The sequence below is a fragment of the Equus quagga genome, chromosome 1 (genome assembly GCF_021613505.1).
Source record: "Equus quagga isolate Etosha38 chromosome 1, UCLA_HA_Equagga_1.0, whole genome shotgun sequence".
NCBI lineage: Eukaryota > Metazoa > Chordata > Mammalia > Perissodactyla > Equidae > Equus > Equus quagga.
The window spans coordinates 1,462,126-1,469,825 of record NC_060267.1 but is presented as its reverse complement, the minus strand read 5'-3'; the positions used below and the strand labels follow the sequence as shown (position 1 = coordinate 1,469,825).

At 45.1% G+C, this 7,700-nt stretch overlaps 1 long non-coding RNA gene across 1 annotated transcript; it reads right to left on the bottom strand.

The window, feature by feature from the left end:
- Positions 1-2,028: 2,028 nt before the first annotated feature.
- LOC124231640 (uncharacterized) lies at positions 2,029-7,572 on the bottom strand. The gene is made up of 3 exons (XR_006886694.1): positions 7,416-7,572; positions 4,454-4,587; positions 2,029-2,313 (listed from the first exon to the last, which is right to left on the bottom strand). It is a non-coding gene; the product is annotated as an uncharacterized LOC124231640 (long non-coding RNA).
- Between the last annotated feature and the right edge of the window lie 128 nt (positions 7,573-7,700).

Genomic DNA, 7,700 nt, shown 5'->3' with positions numbered 1-7,700 from the left:
TTTCTTCTTCATTTGAAAAGTTACTTTTATGTGCTAGAAATTAATCTGTGGTGAGTTTTTGACACAGTAATTATCTTCTTTCAACTTTGGCTTTTCTTCCTTAGGCTCTAGTATCTGCTCTGTGCTCCTATTTTATTTCATTTTATTTTATTATTATTTTTCTGTGGTCCTATTTTAAAAGCAACAGTTGCATCATTAACTGTTAAACTCTATGGCTATAAGTTTGATTAAAAATTTCTTTTGCTAAATGGTGAAACATTTTTCTGATAAGAATTTTGATTTGCCATTTTTCCTTATTCTCTCTTTCCTCTTTTCTTATGGTGTCTTTTTATGCTGGCTCATTTTCGACTGCTTACACATCTTTGAAGGAGGAGAGGTTTTCCCAGATATGCTACTTGCAGAAGGTTTGTGCTGAGGGGTCTGGACCATGTTCCAGCCTAACGGGAATCCTCCTCATCACGTGAGCTTGTGAGGATGCATTCCCCTAGCTTCCACTTCTAACTGAGAGATACTGGCAGTGGCAGAGCTGCTCGCCTTGCAGTCTACTTTTTCCATTGTGCCTCACCGACAGAAGGCTTCCTGCAGATACGGCACATCTGAACATTCCTTTTCCCCCGTGTCTTACCTCCTTTCTATAATAAATCACGGTGAAGGAGGTGCTGCTGCCAACCTTGTACTTGATTCCTGCGTTTCAACTGAAGGGTCGTTGGTTTTGCCCCTAAGGTAAGTCACTTAAAGGTGTGCAGTGTGCTTTGTTGACATTTTCTGAGAACTGCCGCCAGCGAGATGGTTATAGTCTTCCTGCCCTTCACGGTACTTCCGCCTATACCTGTAGTCCAGGGTTCCAGGTGTCTCCCGTTTTCAGCTAACATGGATTTTGCATTTTTGTGTGTCATTATTCCTGATACTGGGTAAATTCTGAGAGGAGGCAGATAGAGGATGCTATAGCTACTCTAGCATTTTAATTCTGGAAGTTTCTCCAGAGTACATTTTAGAAATCACTGTTGTATGTCTATATTATGTTACCTCCACTAGATTGTAGTTTGGGGACTTTTACTTTCCTTATATCCTTTACTGTTGATTCTTAAAGTCTGGTATTGTAAGAATTGCTCCCAATGTCTGCTAGAAATTTCAGCAGTCAGGCCCAGTCCTCGAAGCTTCTGATCACAAGGCCGGGGCCAAGCGTCTCAGACGCTGGTGTTTCACCCACTGTACCTTCATAATGTTAATGGGCTGACCTACAAGGGTGTGGGTATTTGCATGAGAACTCCTGGTATATGCACTGGAATGGATAATGTTTTTAATAGAAAAAACTGGCTGAGATAACATATGTAGCAATAGAGAAGGCACTGAGGCAGGATGTTTTCCTTGGAGAATGGAGAAATGCTTTTGTTTCTATCTCAGAAATATTCTGTGATCTATTCGATTGAGCAGCATTTAGCACAATAATGATACACAGTAAATACTGATGAATGACAACTACAGAGTGGGGCAAAGTTTAATAGACAAAAAGTCTCAGACTCCCCAAAAGTGACCCAAGGAATACAAGTTATCTGTATTTTTATGTGAATAACCAGGCAAGTACTCCCTTCGGGTCAACTTAACCACCAGGTGGACTGTTTGTGAATGTGTGAATGTGTTAGATGCAGCACGGCTGACATAACTTCTCCCCTGGCTCTACCCCAGCGTCCTTTGTGGCCACTGCTGGTTCTCCCTTCTTCCTGCGCGATGACTTTCCATCTAGAGACTGCATTTCCCAGGCTTTCATATAGCCACGTTTGGCCGTGTGACCAAGTTCTCACAAAGTGATGAGTTCTGCTTTATTGTTCTTCATAGCCAGCGTCACTACTTAACAAATATCTATGCACATCTATTCCCATGTTAACATCTCCTCCACTAGAATAAGAGCACAAAGGCAGGCGCTGTCTTATTCTCGCATATTCCCGGCATCTAAGTCAGCATTTGGCACCTAAGGGACACTCAGTAAATAAGGGATTGGAAGCAGGAAGAATTGTTGAAAGATACAGGGACTATTAGATGTGGGTCCCAGTATTTCGACAGTGAGGATGAATAACAGACCTCATGAAGGGTAGTTTATCCTGGTGGGGTTGCCAGTTGAGCTTGAAGGACCACCCTCTCAGTGCACGCTGTGCACTCATATTCTCAGAGAGGGGAACTGACTGGGTTGATTTCATCAGCAGAATGGAGGATCCCGTTGAGGAGAGCTTCCCGCCACTGCAGAAGGCCGACCTTCCTCACAGCCGATCTAACCATACAGGCTTGCTTCTGGCTCAGGTTTCTATCCAGGTCCAGCTGTGAGGGATCAACATAGCACGGTTAGTTCACTTACTATACACTGGCATGAGTGCAGCAACGCTGTACAGAAAGACCATCTATCCTCCAGAGCGGGTGGTGAACATTGCCGGCATTCCCTGCTTTCAAAATGAACATCGTCCTCTCGAAACAGCCACTTCATGGGGAGTTGTCTGTTTGTCTTATAGGTATTTCAACTGTATTTGAAAACATTTTTAGGTGTCCTGTTTTGAAGCATAGAATCATACCATGGAAATATATAGACTAGTATTCCAAGGCCTCGTCAAGACCACACACGTGAGCTCTGTGACTGGATGAATCACGTCACCTTTCTGGGTCTCAGTCTTCATCACTGAAGACAGGTGGTGAAGTGAGGTGAGGTGACTTCAAGGTCTCCTCCAGCTCCAATAGTTTATGACTCTGTGATTACTTTCAGAGCTTTCATAGCATAATTATGAACAGTCCCAATTATACCAAATATCCTCTCTTTGAAGGTAGATTTGGTTTTTTCAAACAGGTAAAATTATTCAGAGACAAGTCTGTTAATACTACATATGACAAAGGTAGATGATACTGTTTTTAAAGCCTGGAATTATCATTGATGTCTTTCTTGCCTTTATTTCTGTATATTCAGGCAGAAAACCCAACACAAACTGGCTTAAGCAAAAGGAAAATTCTGGCTCATATGATGAAAAAGTTCATGGTGTCCAGCTTCAGTCACAGCTTGATCCAGGAAGTCCAGCATTGCCAACATGACTCACACTTGGTTTTCCTATCTCTCAGATCTGCCTTCTCCCTGTTAGGCGGCAAGATGGCTGCCAGCAGCTTCAGGGTCACATTCGAATTTCTCAGGAATCCTTATAAAGATTCACTTTTCCCAAAAGGCCCAGAACTAATTCTTACTGGCTCTGCTGGAGTCTTTTGCTGATCGTGAGCCAACCACGGAGACCAGGAGGGTTCCCTGGTTGGTTAAGCTTGGGTCACAGGCTTGTCCCTGAGGTGGGAGGAATTCAGCTCACTTGAAGCCCTTGGATAGCACATGGTAGAAGGGCACTGCCCCAAATAAAATCACTGTGCTGATCTCAGGAAGGTATGAGGGATGCTGAACAAGCAAGAAAAAAAGAGAGAGGGAGACATCTGACCAGCTGTCGCCTTAGACAAAGTCATCCTTTGACGCGCTTCCCCTTCCCTGTTTTGCTGCAGTAAAGGCACTCCTGTCTCGTGGGAGCCTCCCAACTGACCCCTTGCCTCTGGTCACCCCCTCAAGTGCATCCCAGGCACGGCCGCCACATCCCTCATCCTGAAGCACTGTTACAATCATTTCACTCCAGACCCAAATCCTCCAGGGATCCCCTTCTGACTCCTAAATCCCACATGCTTCAGGGGGGCTATGAGCTTCCGGTTGCTCCCACATTTCTCTCCAGGCTTCTCTGTCCACCTGCACTCGTTCCATGTGCTCACTGCTCTGCATTGCTCTCCTCCACTGAGCCCCTCGCATGTTTCCTTACAAGCCTTTGCTCTGTTTCTAGGTTCCAGCCCACCGCCATTTCCCTTATCCTGTGTCTGGTCTCAGATGAGCCAGAGACTGCTGGTCATCTCCAATACCTGTTCTTTCCTTCTTCCTTGGTATTAGAACCACTGCTTCTTAGCTGGGCATATGGCAACACAATAGAGAATACATGTTTCAACATCACTTATAGTTAAGTTCTGACTAATAAGGTGAAAGCGCAGTGTTGCATACAACTTCTGCAGGTGTCACACACACAGAGTGGTGTGTTCTTTTCTTCTCCTACCTCCTTTCTGCTGGTTGGAAAAAGGATGTGATGGCTGGAGCTTGAGCAGCCATGGACCATAAGAAAGAAGCTGCATGTTTAGGATGGTAAAGCCATGTGACAGAAGGAGCCTGAGTCTGTACTGATGAGAGCGCCACGACACCAGCCCTACACTGCCTACACTTACGAGAGAGGAATTAATTTTATCGTATTTAAGCTACTGTTACTTTGAGTTTTTAACTGCTATAAAAACTATCCCCCCATGAAAATATATTGTTTAGGATAATTTTCTGGTGGCCAGTAACAGAAATGCACGTAAAATCTAAGCAAAACAGAGGAATTATTTTAGGGATACAAAGATTTCTCACAGAGCCTACGGGCAGGGATGAAGGAAGCTGAGGAACAGTCTGGAAACTGGGACTGGAACACTGAGGAGGCCAGGAGCCTGCTCCCTGCATCTCCTCCCTCCTTCTCTTCCTTTGACTGCAGATTATTCAGGAACCTGGCAGAGAGAAGCAATAAATCATATCTGTTTAATGGACAGCATTTATGGGAGACTCTGGGTCAGCAGCCAATTACGAAAACATTTCCTTATATGTCCCGGGGCTGTTCAGAGGACTGTTTTGAAGGGAACCATACTTTTTGGAGTCCAAGCTCTTATGTTAGCCCTTTCTCTCAGCCCTCCGATTTTTTCAGTTGCTTATTTCAATATCAGGAAAAGGGCCTGAAATGCAAGTTGCCTATAATTGATCTAATGAAAGTCACGTTAGAGACAGCTCTGCTTTTGCAAAGGAGTTGCAGAAGCCAATTTTTATGGGAATGCAAGCACTGGCCCACAAATTACTGTTTTGCTAGACAAGGAAATAGATTACTTTTGGTACATTTTTCCCTATAACAAGATTTTTTTTTCCATTTTGCATTGTTATTATTTACTGTCCAGCTTCCTGCTTTTATCTAGTTTTTGCCTTTCAGGGGTTCTTATGTTCCTGTCAGCTTATTAATATGTTTGATAAGATGTTTGATATGTTTTATTTAGCACTTTGAGCTTTTGCTGGGAGAATCAGCCAGTCTCTAGTTGGCCATAAGCTGGGCTTGCAAGTCCAGTGTGCTTTTTAAAGAGTTTTAACTCCATTTATTTGTAAGCTATTGTACTGCATTCTGAAGACCAGGGCCCTAACTCTGTGGTCCCAGATCCCCATCTGTAATGGTGAAGAATAACCACCTTTCCACCTGTGTCCGATGGTGTTTTGTAAAGGACTCATGAGCTAATTAATGTGAAGTCAGTTTGAAACTGGAAAGTACCATATAAACGTACATTTTCCAAACTTTGAAAATGAAACAGAGGAAAACAAGCAATAAAAGTTATAACTAAGGGTAACAACCTTAGAATGACTTGTTCAACTTTAAATTCTAGATATCTGCACTGCCCCGGGTATGGAGAGGAAAGTTTTAAGATTAAAAAAATACAATATTATTCTATATGTTGTATTTGACATTAATTGTATAATTTATTTTTCAAAGAAAGAGAAAGAAGGCAAACTTGAGCACACTACAAAATCTGTCATCATGTTTTCAAAGTTTATGAAGTGTCCATCCCTTTAACATCTGGGTGAGCAATCTGACCTAGGATGCTCACAACACTTTATATATCTTGCAGGCTCAGATTCTAACATTCTAGATGTATGTTGGTCTCTGTGCTGCAAGGACACTGGAGTGTTATCACAGGTAACTACTCATATCGCTCTTTTCATCCTCAAACTGTGCCAGCTGGTTGAGTATGCGAGAGGAAACACCAATAAATACATTCTAAAGAGCCTGGTGGGTGGCAGGTGATTTTCAAACAGACCAATATGGGACTCAAGCATATGGCTCGTGCCTACTCTTTCCTACAGATGTGGGATGTCTTCAGTCCTATGTGGAACATGTCATAGGGTCTGTCCTCTCAACATTTATAGACCAAGACAGTGCATCTGCATGTATGTCATCCCCTCATCTGCATGTACTGAGTCAGCCCTACCTACATTCAGGCCTTGAGCCTATTCTCAAGAAGCTCATAGTAATTAGGAATATAGAAAAATGACAATTACCATTCTATGTGATAAGTGCTAGAAGGAGATAAGGCGTGATGCGAGCAGTTACGGGCACCTAACCCAGATAGGGCTGGTGGCAGCAACAGGGAAGGATTCACAGTGGCGGTGGTGCCTGGGTTGATAATGAAGCATAGGCGAGAATCAGCCAGGAATGAAAGGTGGAGGGTCAGCTGATGGGAAGAAAACCAGCAGCCTACGTGGAGACAGGGTGATGAGCGAGGATGGCAAGACCGGAGGACTCAAGTAGTTTGCTGCACGTTGAGTTTATTCACTCCACTTGTTACTGACACACTTGTCTCCCTATGTTTGAGTTCTTGTGGTGCAGACTGTGTGTAATGGTTTCTCTGTCCCCAGACCCAGCAATAGGCACGTCAACGGAGCACAGTGAATGTCTGATGATCGAATGGCATCATTTGTGACATGACATCACTGACATGGTGTCAGGGAGAGTAGCTGGGAGTCCATTAAGGAAGGTCATATCCAGAGGGAGTGAATACGAGATGAGATAGATTCAAGAATTATTTGGGAATCAGAAATGGATAGGACTTGCGATATTGGAAGTGGAGTATAAAAGTAAACAACAAATTTCTGGTCTCTGTTTGAATTATAGGTACATGATAACAGTAACAATGTTATTAATAACAGCTAATATTGATTAGGCACTCTGTGTCATGCAGGACACTAAGTATTTCACATGCATTAAACCATTTAATCTCTCGCCAACTCAGTGAGGTGGGTACTCTTATGATCCCTGTTTATGATGGGAAAATTGGGTGATTAGAGATCAGTTGCCTAAAGTCACATGTCTAGCAGGTGGCGAATTCAATCCCGGAATTCTGATTCCTAGAGCCGTCCTCATGACCTTCCCTGCTTCACCGCCTCTAGGAGACGTGATCGACATCACACTGACGTTTCTCTTCAGTGTGTATCACACAAATGGCAAGTCTCTCCTTTACTAAGCAGACACGCACGGCGATCGCCTCTGTTTGATCAGATTTTGGGAGCCTGGTTCTGTATTTTCACTTTCCCTCCCTGGAGGACCTAGAACGGGGTGGAAGTTTGACAAGAGTTGACACACAAGGTGAGAGAAGGCAGGTGCAGAAACAACGTTCCCGAATGTTCTGCAGTTGCTGGAATGACGGGATCTGGGTTCTATCGACTCCTCCTCCTCCCCACCTGTCCCCCGGCGCAGTAAGGTCCTACACATGGACGCGGCTGGTTCTACCAGTCCTCAACTCACATCGAAGATCCCTCTCCCGACTCCCGAAGAGCCCAACACCCCCGGGGAGAACCGAGGCCTTGCGGCCGGCGAGACAACTCCACGCCTGCACCGGGGACACTGCCCGGGGCACCTGGGCTCGCGCCGCGCCTGCGAGGAGCCCACCTGCACCAGGGCCGCGGCGGCACCGGCCCCTCGGGCGCCGCCTCCAGCCCCGCCTCGCCTCACGCAGGCCCCGCCTCCAGCCGCACGCAGGCCCCGCCCCGGCCCCACGCTGCCCCGCCCCGGCCTCACGCAGGCCCCGCC